General features: G+C 35.9%; 1 long non-coding RNA gene across 2 annotated transcripts in view; it reads right to left on the bottom strand.

The window, feature by feature from the left end:
• The window catches only part of LOC145269407 (uncharacterized), a 49,825-nt gene extending 39,148 nt beyond the window's left edge, over positions 1-10,677 (bottom strand). Inside the window, exon 1 of one of the 2 annotated variants that reach the window (XR_013865033.1) lies at positions 10,417-10,677. This is a non-coding gene — a long non-coding RNA (uncharacterized LOC145269407). The remainder of the gene's footprint in view (positions 1-10,416) is intronic. The other variant, XR_013865034.1, reaches the window with a different exon arrangement.
• Positions 10,678-11,169: the final 492 nt, after the last annotated feature.

The raw sequence follows: 11,169 nt of genomic DNA, 5'->3' as shown, positions 1-11,169 counted from the left end.
TATATTTTATATTCAATGTATGTTTAAAATAAAGGAATTGTTTAACACAACTATTTGAAAAGACTGCCATTACATAAGTATTAACCGGTGTTAGCGAAGCGGTGTTTCTTCCTGTTTTGAAATATGGATGGATAAAAGGACTTAAAAACAATACAGACATAAGCCATCAAGCCTTGTGCATGAAGAAATATGTGTCACCGTATATGAAAAATAATCACATTTTACTTATCAATTTTTGCCTTAAAAAAAATACACTGAGCGAAATTTTGATTTTTTTTCCCTTCTCTCAAAGAAATAGATGAGTTTTTGATTTAATATATTTTATTTCTTTATGGAGTGAATTTTTTTTAAAATAGATATTTTTTAAAAAATTCACTCCATAAAGAAGACATTGAATGAAATAGAAAAAATTGAATGAAATAGAAAAAATTGTCATAATTATACAAAATGTTTTGGACAATATAACAAGATTATAAGGTTTCACTTAAAAAAAAACAAAAAAATTCAACATGGTTTTTAAAAAAAGGTTTTAAACTTTGGACTTTACAGGTAAATTTGCAAATAACTGTTCTGTTTTTAGTTTTAAATTAGTGTGAAATTAAAAGGGGGGAATTAATGATTGCTCAAGAGAGGGGTGTGCACTTACCTTGCTTACTAACCAAAAGAGATTGCCTTGCCTTCTCTGCCTTTTTAAAGCTTTTTTTCTCCAGGTCAGGTGACAGTTAATCACATGACCTTTTGGTTATTTAAAAGGAGATTCTCTCCAGTTGTTAAGTTTTTTTTAGATGCATTTGTGGCTGGTGCCGGAAAGCTGCTCTTTGATTACCTCAGCTTTGCTGGCAAAAGATTGTTAACAGACTGTCACGTTGCAGAAGGGGGGGGCAATTCTTCTGCAATTTAAGGTAGTGCACATTGCATCCTTTTCTCGACTGAGCAGTCATTAGATTTTAAGGGAAAATTAATTTTTTTCACATTTTGCGGAAGAATCCTTTACTAACATGGATAGAAGCAAGGCAGATTTACAGAAAAGAATTTCTCTTCTATGGACCAAAGGGGATACAACTCAAATCGAAGTTCAGAGGTGAAAAATCAGCCTTCTGTTCAATGTACTTAGTAGTAAAATCACTAAAAAATGTAAACTTTGATTTTCTTAGTTTTAAATAAAACCACTTGATCGATTTACATGATTTTTGGAAAATGATATTGTGAAAAAAAACGGGGGGATTAATGATTGCTCAAGAGAGGGACAGCAGTGTGCACTTACCTTGCTTACTAACCAAAAGAGATTGCCTTGTCTTCTCTGGCTTTTTAAAGTTTTTTTTCCCAGGTCAGGTGACAGTTAATCACATGACCTTTTGGTTATTTAGAAGGAGATTCTCTCCAGTTGTTAAGTTTTTTTTTTTAAATGCATTTGTGGCTGGTGCCGGAAAGCTGCTCTTTGATTACCTCAGCTTTGCTGGCAAGAGATTGTTAACAGACTGTCATGTCGCGGAAGGGGGGCAATTCTTCCGCAACTTAAGGTAGTGCACATTGCATCCTTTTCTCGACTGAGCAGTCATTGGATTTTAAGGGAAAATTAATTTTTTTCACATTTTGCGGATGAAACCTTTACTAACATGGATAGAAGCAAGGCAGATTTACAGAAAAGAATTTCTATGGACCAAAATCAGAACTATTCTGGAGATGGCTCACATGGAAGATGAACTTTCTAGTAAATCATTTGCTGCATTGCAGAAATCTGTTACCGAATATTTGACTGCAGTTGACATATGTATCAGCAAGATTCAGCTGTTATCTTAGGAGGAAGAGGACTGGGTTCAAATTGAGAAAGAATCTCTGGCACATGCCCTGAGATTCAGAAGAAAACTTGAGCAGCTCAAATTAAAGTTCCTCCCTACTACCTCTGAGTCCATAAGTTCTGCTCCATGTTCCCCTGGAATTGAAAGAGGTGTGTCTTCTTTTATCGTGAAGCCACCTCAGCTTCAGATTACTGGGCCTACCTTTGATGGGTTGGTGATGCAATCCAACCCCATGCGTTTGAGGAGTTTCCTATCAACATTTGAAAATTGTGTGACTAGCATGGCTAACGATGCCGAAAGATTGAATTTCCTGAAATGTTCGCTGTAAGGTCAACCTTTGTTGCTCATAAATCATATGACTATTTGCAATAGAAATTATGAGGTCGCTCTGTAACATAATCCCTCCTTGAAGAGCGTTAGAACTACGCTGAAGTAGCTTTTTATTCCCGGGTGACGCCAGATAACCCAAGGATTTAAGATAGAGAAGATAAATATATATATTTTATTTCACGTCAAAGTAGATATTGTTTGAAACCAGAGAAATATATTTTTACTGCTAAAAGTTGATGACAGGAAATTTCACTTATAACATTGTCTGGCCTTAAATGAACTCAAGGTCGGATGTCAGAATAGGCAGTCGTGAGAATTAGTAATTCAGATTTCAGGTATGGGAATGGTGCCCACCCAGGGACCTGGGGCTTAGGATTTCGTGGCGATTTCGTGGCAAAATCTTATTGGCTGGGGGGAATTTCCACCCCATCCACATACTTTACTATATATACAACTGTCGTGCAAAAATTAGTCAGTTAGAGTTGAGTTGCAGTTGGGGATCGCTTGTTGAATTTGGGGAGAACAGATCGTATAAACCTGCCATTCCCTGGAGAGGTGACCCCTCCACCTTCCTCATCCAACCGGTTGTCTGTGAAGAGATTTGAAACTTTGGAAAAAACTGAATAAGATCTGTAAAAATATTTGTACATAATTTTGCGAAATTAAGCTTCTGTAGATAGACTACATGAGTTTGTCTTCCTTCCTGCCTGCTGCTTCGATATTCACTTTCAGCATACCAGATTTTATGTAACAACCTCAGAGAGGACTAGACTACATGAGCCGAGATTTCTAGATAAAAAGGAGTCCTTAACCACCTTCTCGAGTGAGGAGTTACAACTCTTTTTGTCCTGAAGAGTGAATACCTTGATGAGGATGAGATAATAGACCACATATTCGAGGACATTTTGGACTTCACCTATAAACGAGATAGAGGTTATACCATTCTGACTAACTTCATTACCAAAGCAGCCTCTCTTCTGGCAGAGCTGGAAGGTTCATTTGACTGTTCTTTCTCTAAGGACCATTCTTCGGGGGCTCGACATATGGTGAAGATTCTCGTTTCCAATTTCCCCAGAGAGGTCCGAGGGGAACTGATTCAAATTTCTGGAAGAGAATTCCCGCCTTGTCGTCCATTTTGAGGGATACTAAGGAGGCAGTTCAATGTCTTCTCATCAAGGGAGACGAGGTCCCTACCTCCCCCCTTAATACTAGTCAGGGATCATTGGGGGATGTTTTATCTAGGCCAAGACCTGGTCCCTCTCGAAGGGATTCCTCATTTCAAGCTAACTCAACTTGCCGCACTCCAGGTAGAAACTGCTCATGCCTCCCTCCTGTTTGTGTGTAAGGATGGCGACCAGGTTTCCGCCAACTGTTTGTTAGACACTGGCAGTTGCAGGACTTATCTGTTGGGTAAGGTGTTAGAACTCGTTGGTCCCTTAGTGTCTGTTGGATTGGATTACAAATTCAAACTGACTACCATACTTGGAGACTGTAATGGGCACTTTTAGGGAAATAAAATTGGAGGTTAGTGTTGGATCTCATTCTCCCCATTCTCTTTCTGCACTAGTACAGGAGGACCTGGATATATCTGTACACATTGAGGATGAGGTGAAGCAGTTCCTTGATTTTGACCATTCTCTGGATGCGAACCCAGAGAGCCTTACATTCAATTCTTTTCTAGCATCAACGGCTGAAGTCAACCCCTCTCACCTTTGTTTCGTGCTGGAGTCACAGAGCAAGTACGAGGATCCACTTAGTGATTTTTTCCCGACAGTCACGTGCAAAGGGGGTTAGAGAAAATGTTTGGGATGGAGTCACTGGGAATAAGAGAACAAAGATAACAGATTATGATGAGCGGAAGATTGCGCTCTTCCAACAATCCACGTTTTCCAGCCGCAGGAACGGGAGGATATGATAGAAGAGATTTTTGTGGCACCTCAGAGAATTGATTTGGATTCCGCATAGACCAGTTGTGAAATCGGACCCGACTACGACAACAAAAATTTGGCTAGTACTCAACTGTAGCCTCAAGGTTGGGGACTCTCCATCTTTGAATGAAGCTACTTACCAGGGAGTAAACTTAACAAGTGACCTGTTGGATTTGCTACTCACTTTCCGCTCCAATAATCATGTTGCGTTGGCAGAAATCAAGAAGGCCTTCTTGATGATTTGCCTGAAGCTGGAATCAGATAAGAACAGGTTCTATTTTGTTTTTGAAGGATGGCGAACGACTACGTTGTTTTAGGTACAACACAATCATTTTTGGGTTTGCTTCCAGTCCTTATTATCTTAAATTATGTTCTCCAGTATCATGCGGCGCAGTTTCCCATGGATAACTGCAGATTTATGATGGAAAATCGCTTTTATGTAGATAATCTGATCATGTCTAGTGATAGTCCAGAGGAGCTGTGTGAATTATACACTCTCTCTCAGGAGCGGTTACATCAAGGAGGCTTGAAACTACAGTCTTGCAATTCTGACCATGTAGAAATTCGAAACAAGATGGAGGAGCATGGTACACTGAGTGTTCACGGCAGTGGTTGGGAAAAGGTACTTGGTTATCAGTACTGTCCTCTCTCCGACACCCTTCAATTGGCTGTGATTAAGTGAAACCCTGATGCTTCTACTAAAAGACAAATTCTCGGGGAGACCACCAGAGTCTATGATCCTTTATCATTGTGCTTGCCCGTTTCATTGCGAGGTCGTATTCTGCTAAGCAAGGTTTGGGAGAAAGGATTAGGATGGGATGTGCTGGTTCCACCTGAATTTTTTTCCTTATGGAAGAATCTTTCTTCAGATCTTTCTGGATTGGAGACCATTTCCTTTCCCGTAATGCACTCAGTGAAAGTGAACCTGGCGAGCTCTTCCTGTTTTGTGATGCCTCCTAGGAAGCCTATGGGTTTGCGGCATGTGGTTCAGAAGTGTCGATCTTGTTTGATATTTGTCAAAGCTAGGGTGGCTCCTTTTAAAAGAAAACACTTCCTACTCTAGAGTGCATGGCTGTGTTCCTGGCCATGAAGTGCCTGCCTACGATTCTAAAAAACTTTGGAGGATTCACTCCCTCCGAGATCCACGTGGCCACAGATTCTTAAGTTGTCCTCTCTTGGCTTATCTCGGGGACCATCGCGAGCAAGAACATGTTTGCCCGAAATCGGTGTAGCTCATGCGTCTTTGAATGCTGCGATCCTCCATGGAGAAGAAACGCCTACTATTCTGCCCCCTGGAAAAGTGCTCTTCATTTAATAAACTCTTAAGAGTGATTTCCTTAGTCCAGAAATTTATCAATCGCTTGTATCAGTTAGAAGTTGACAATGAAAAACTGGCAGCTGTTTTGCCTATGCAGATGATACAACGCCAGGTATATGCAGAAGAACTAGATTTTTTGCTAGATCTCTCGGGGAAGACAATACTAGGGTTGGTGCGGGATCTTGATTTGTTTATTGATGATGAAGGTCTAATCAGATCAGGTGGCAGAATTGGTAGATCTCTCCACTTTAGCAGGGAAGTTAAACACCTTATTCTGTTGGCAAAGAGTCACCCGATTACCAAGCTTATCATAATGGATGCGCATGCTAGGTGCCAGCACTTAGGGATTGCGTCTACTTTAGCAGAACTCAGGCGTTGTGGGTACTGGGTGCCAAAATACAGACAGGCAGTGAAGACGATCCTGACTTTGTGCGCTCTGTGCCGAACGTACAATGCCAGACAGATCTTGCCACCCAATGTAGCTAACTTGCCTGCATCCTGTATTGAACTGGAAGTTCCCTTCAAGCATGCAGGAGTGGATTTCACTGATCACCTTTGGGTTAGGCAAGGTGGTAAGGAGGTGAAAATGTATCTACTGATCTTCACGTGTCTCAGTGTCAGAGCTATACACATCGAAGTGGTACCTGACATGAGTGTGTTGGCCTTTCTGCAGGCATTGGTGCGGTTCACGAACCTGTATGGCATCCCGTCTACCATTTACAGTGATAATGCTAAAATTTTCCTAGGAGGCGGTCGATTGTTTTTTGGGATCATTTTGGAGATGTTTTACGGAGAGGATGGGATAGTCAGGTCAGCAATGGTAGAGAGGATCAAGATGGATCCATACCGGCATCTGTTGATAGGCCTGAGGATGGGATTAATGCTATTCCTCCTCAATCAACACCTGCCAATGAACTAATTTTGCTTTGTCCTATATGCAGTTCTCCATAGGGTGATCAGAACATGATTTGTTGCGACAGATGTGATGACTGATGTCACTTCCTGTGTGTGGGAATTGAGTCTCCACCTCCTGCCAGAGACAAATTGTTAACTTCCTCGAGTAAGTGGATGCCTTATATTTTTTTGTTTTCCTTCATTTTCTTTTTTTTTCTTTCCTGGGTACCGTGTGAAAAAAAAAGGGGGGGGGATTAATGATTGCTCAAGAGAGCGGTGTGCACTAACCTTGCTTACTCACCAAAAGAGATTGCCTTGCCTTCTCTACCTTTTTAAAGTTGTTTTTCCTAGGTCAGGTGACAGTTAATCACATGACCTTTTGGTTATTTAAAAGGAGATTCTCTCCAGTGGTTTAAGTTTTGTTTAGATGCATTTGTGGCTGGTGCCAGAAAGCTACACTTTGATTACCTCAGCTTTGCTGGCAAGAGATTGTTAACAAACTGTCACGTCGCAGTAGGGGGTAATTCTTCCGCAACTGAAGGGAGGTGCACATTGCTTGTGTTAGGGGTGTCAAAAATTCCCCCCAAATTCTGATACACCTACACAGGCACACACATATATATCACATTCACACATCGGTTCCCGTTATCATTGAAGTTAAGCAATGTGAAACCTGGTCAGTACGAAAATGAGTGACCATTTGAGAATTCGAAGTACTGTATGTGGTCTCTGCTTATCTCAGCGTTCTGTCTAGTCATTCTGAAACTCCAGTTGCCATTGTTATTTAACAACGCCAACTCAAGAGGGGTGTGTCTGTAGTTACACGCAGGCACCTTTACAGCGAGACTGAAGTAAGTTACCATGTATGTATGTATGTGTATAAAATAATAAAATTGCCTCTAAGTGTATCAAAATTTTAGGAGGATTTTTTACACCCCTAACACGAAACTGTGAATAAAATATAAAAAAACTCGTAATTTCTCTTTTAAAAGTGGGTTATTTTCTTTATGGATTATACTTCCAAAATAAACTATTAAAGTTGTATAAATAGTAATAGAAATATTATTTTTTATTTTTTTAAACAACATTTTTTTACGTAATGGGATCAATTGAATTTTAAGAGAAAAATATTTTTCAATTTTTAAACTTTAAAAATCTATCAAAATTTTTCTATTGATTCAATTTTTACAATATTTTCAGGGTCAATGTGAAAGTTTATGCTCTTTCCAATAAACCGAATATAATAGTTTAGACAAAAGTTTTTTTAAATTCACGCCCGCCACCCCTCACCATTTTGAAATGTATATTAAAAAGTATATAATTAATTTTCTCACCAAAGTTTTATATATCACAAATTGAAGATAAAAGATCAATAAATAATATATGCAAATTTAAAAATAAAGGAGTGTTTTTTAGAAATTTACAAAGTCCGAAGTTTAAAACCTTTTTTTTTTTTTTTTTAATGAAACCTTGGTCCTTGCTCCTTTAATTGAAAAAAGAATTAGGGGTTGAATTACATTTTTCGAGTAGTTATAAGCTTGGAAAGACAGAAGGTCGAATTATTCAATATTTTTTCACTCATTCGTAGGTGTATCAGAATTTTTGTAGGAATTTTTGACACCCCTAACACGAAACTGTGAATAAAATATAAAAAAAACTCGTAATTTCTCTTTTAAAAATGGGTTGTTTATTGTCTTTATGGATTATACTTCCAAAATAAACTATTAAATTTGTATAAAACGTAATAGAAATATTATATTTTTTTATTTTTTAAAAAACAGTAATGAAATTAATTGAATTTTACGAGTTCAGTAATTTCCAATTTTTAAACTTTAAAAATCTATCAAAATTTTTCTATTCATTCTATTTTTACGATATTTTCAGGGTCAATGTGAAATTTTATGCTCTTTCCAATAAATGGAATATAATATTTTAGACAAACGTTTTTTTTTAATTCACGCCCCCCTCCTATTTTGAAATGTCTATTAAAAATTAAATAATTAATTTACTCATCAAAGTTTTATATATCACAAATTGAAGATAAAAGATCAATAAATAACATATTCAAATTTAAAACAAAAAAATATTGTTTTTTTAGAAATTTACCTGTAAAGTCCGATGTTTAAAACCATTTTAAAAAAACAAAATACACGTTGTTTGTTTCTTTTGTTTTTTGTTTTTTTAAATGAAACCTTGGTTCGTGCTCCTTTAATTGAAAAAAAAAATAGGGTTTGAATTACATTCTTCGAGTAATTATAAGGTTGGAAAGACAGCGGATCGAATTAATTCACACACCCCATTTTGAAATGTCTATTAAAAAGTAAATAATTAATTTACTCACAAAGTTTTATATATCACAAATTGAAGATAAAAGATCAATAAATAATACATTCAAATTTAAAACAAAAAAGTAGTGTTTTTTATAGGCACCGCCAAAACTGGGGGGGCAGGTCAGTACTTTTTGACGGACCGTCTTTTTAAAAATCTACCAAAAATCAGGTAATTATCCGATCAATACGAAATTTTCAGCGATTATTAGGAGAAGAATGAACTTTATAACAGTGTACTTATTTTTCATAAACGATATTTATATATATTTTTTTTTGCTTACAACCCCCCCCCCCCTCTTGTTTTGAAGTGGGAACAAATATGCTTAAAATAATCATCTGAAACTGAACAAAACATATTGTGTTGTTGTAAGGGACAGAATTATAGATTAAAAAAAAAAAAAAAAATTGTTTGTATACCTTATTTTGACATCTGAATATCAGAACTTCGATTGTGTTTAATTATCCCGCTTTTGAGTTTTGAAGTGTGAAATTCGGTGAATATGTTAAGTAAAATAATTAATTTAAGTTAAGCAAAACAAAAAAAATTTTTTTTTTAATATTTATACGAAAAAAGCCATTTTAAAATTTTTGATATATAAATTAACAATTTTTTTTTAGCGAGCCGAATAATGCATGACCATTATTAAACAGGGGATGCTTTGAATAATCGATACAAAAAAAAAATTCGATAAATATTGTGCTCTTTGTGTTAAAAATAGCATCATTTTTTTCGATCCCGTTTGAAAACGTTTGCCGCCTTTCGACTACGGTGGACCAAATGCGCTGAAATAATTTTTTTTTATTCTGCTTTAAATTGCCCCCCCCCATTTTGGGGAGCCTGGCCCCCACACACATACACATTAAAAACCAAACTCATACAAATGGTCACCCATCTGGTACTGGCCAGCCTCAGCTTAATAATACATTGAAATTTTCGTCACTGAAAAATAAGTTTTTTTTGGCCTGTTTAGTCTTCCATAGTTTTCTTCTTATAAAACGCAAACGTAAACAAAGAGTCGATCTAGACTCTACATCGACGCGAAATATCTGGTTAGCTATATGAATAAGTGGAATTATTCGAAATTCAAGTACTTATATTATAATATTTTTGCATATTCTCTTAGAAAATCATCCTAAATCTTAGTTAGACAATAAATAGATAAATTATATCAAAAACCTTTTTTTTTTTTTAAATATTTAAGTACGTTTTTTGTGCAAGACAAAAAATGTCAATTGTTAACTTTTTGGGAAAATTTAACATTTAAAATTGAATTAAAAATAGTAGAAAAAGTTTTACATTATTCTGTTTTCTATATGATAAAATTCAGGGTTTTATATTTCTGGAAAAAAAAAGTTACTCAGAAATTATGGATTTTAATAAATATAATTTAGTTTTAAAAAACAACAACAACTTGATTTTGCGGCCATTTTTGGCGGTGCCTCGTTTTTTAGAAATTAACCTGTAAAGTCCGAAGTTTAAAACCTTTTTTTTTAAATCACATTCACACATTGTTTTTTTTTTTTTTTTTTTTTTTTAATGAAACCTTGGTCCTTGCTTCTTTAATTGAAAAAAAATTAGGGGTTGAATTACATTTTTCGAGTAGTTATAAGCTTGGAAAACCTCCTATTATTCAATATTTTTCACAAAGTTTCTGACACACCTATCGTAAGGTCAGTTTCTGACACACCTAGCCTTTCTGCTCCATTTACATGTAAAGTCGAGACGATGACTCATTTGTATAAAAATAATGGTTCAGACTTGTCATTGCACATAAAAAGAAAACACATAAAAGCAATTGCATTCAAATAATACTTACCTTTTATTTGCCAAATTGCTTTGAAGAAAGAAACAATTACAAGATCTGTTAATTAAAACGAGACGAGTTTTCTGGTGGAAATCTACATTTAACATGACGACAGGAAAAGCAACTTCGCAGAAAATTAAAGTCAAGTTAATTAAAATACATCATTACAAAACTGTCCATCTTTTCTCTGAATATTAGATATAATATTATTATTTAATTGCTAGCAACATTGTCATAACTTATTGAGGCAAAAAATATTACAAGGACGAAGAAATTCATTTTGCCCGATTGACGAAGACAAGTCACTTCCTTTTAGAGTACTCTCCTGAATTTGACATGTTTTTTTTTTTTTTTAAAAACAACAAAAAAAAAAAACACTTTTTATGCGAAAATGTTGATCCAAACTTTAAAAAAAGTGTTGTTTTTTTTTGTTTTTTTTTATTGAAACATGTTTATTTACAGACATAATTAAAAGTATTTTTATATGAATATAAAATAAAGACGATTTTTATTTAGAATTCAATTAAAAAAAAATATGATGTACGACACGCGAAGCGAAAGCGCTGATCATGAGACGGGGGCGGCATTTTGAAAGGTGTTTCCACACTTTATCGCCGAAATTCGAGAAGCCATTTTTATTTCACGTACCTGCTGTCCAAATCAGTATTTTAAACTATGGCCGAAGTTAGAAATAAATAACAAAAAATTGGTATCAGTGCAGTGCAGTGGTGCAGGTGCACTTATTGATCCGTGCTGAAATAATAA

Source organism: Euprymna scolopes, chromosome 45, assembly GCF_053919585.1.
Source record: "Euprymna scolopes isolate OS-2025 chromosome 45, ASM5391958v1, whole genome shotgun sequence".
Taxonomy (NCBI): domain Eukaryota; kingdom Metazoa; phylum Mollusca; class Cephalopoda; order Sepiida; family Sepiolidae; genus Euprymna; species Euprymna scolopes.
This window is presented reverse-complemented; position numbering and strand designations above follow the sequence as displayed.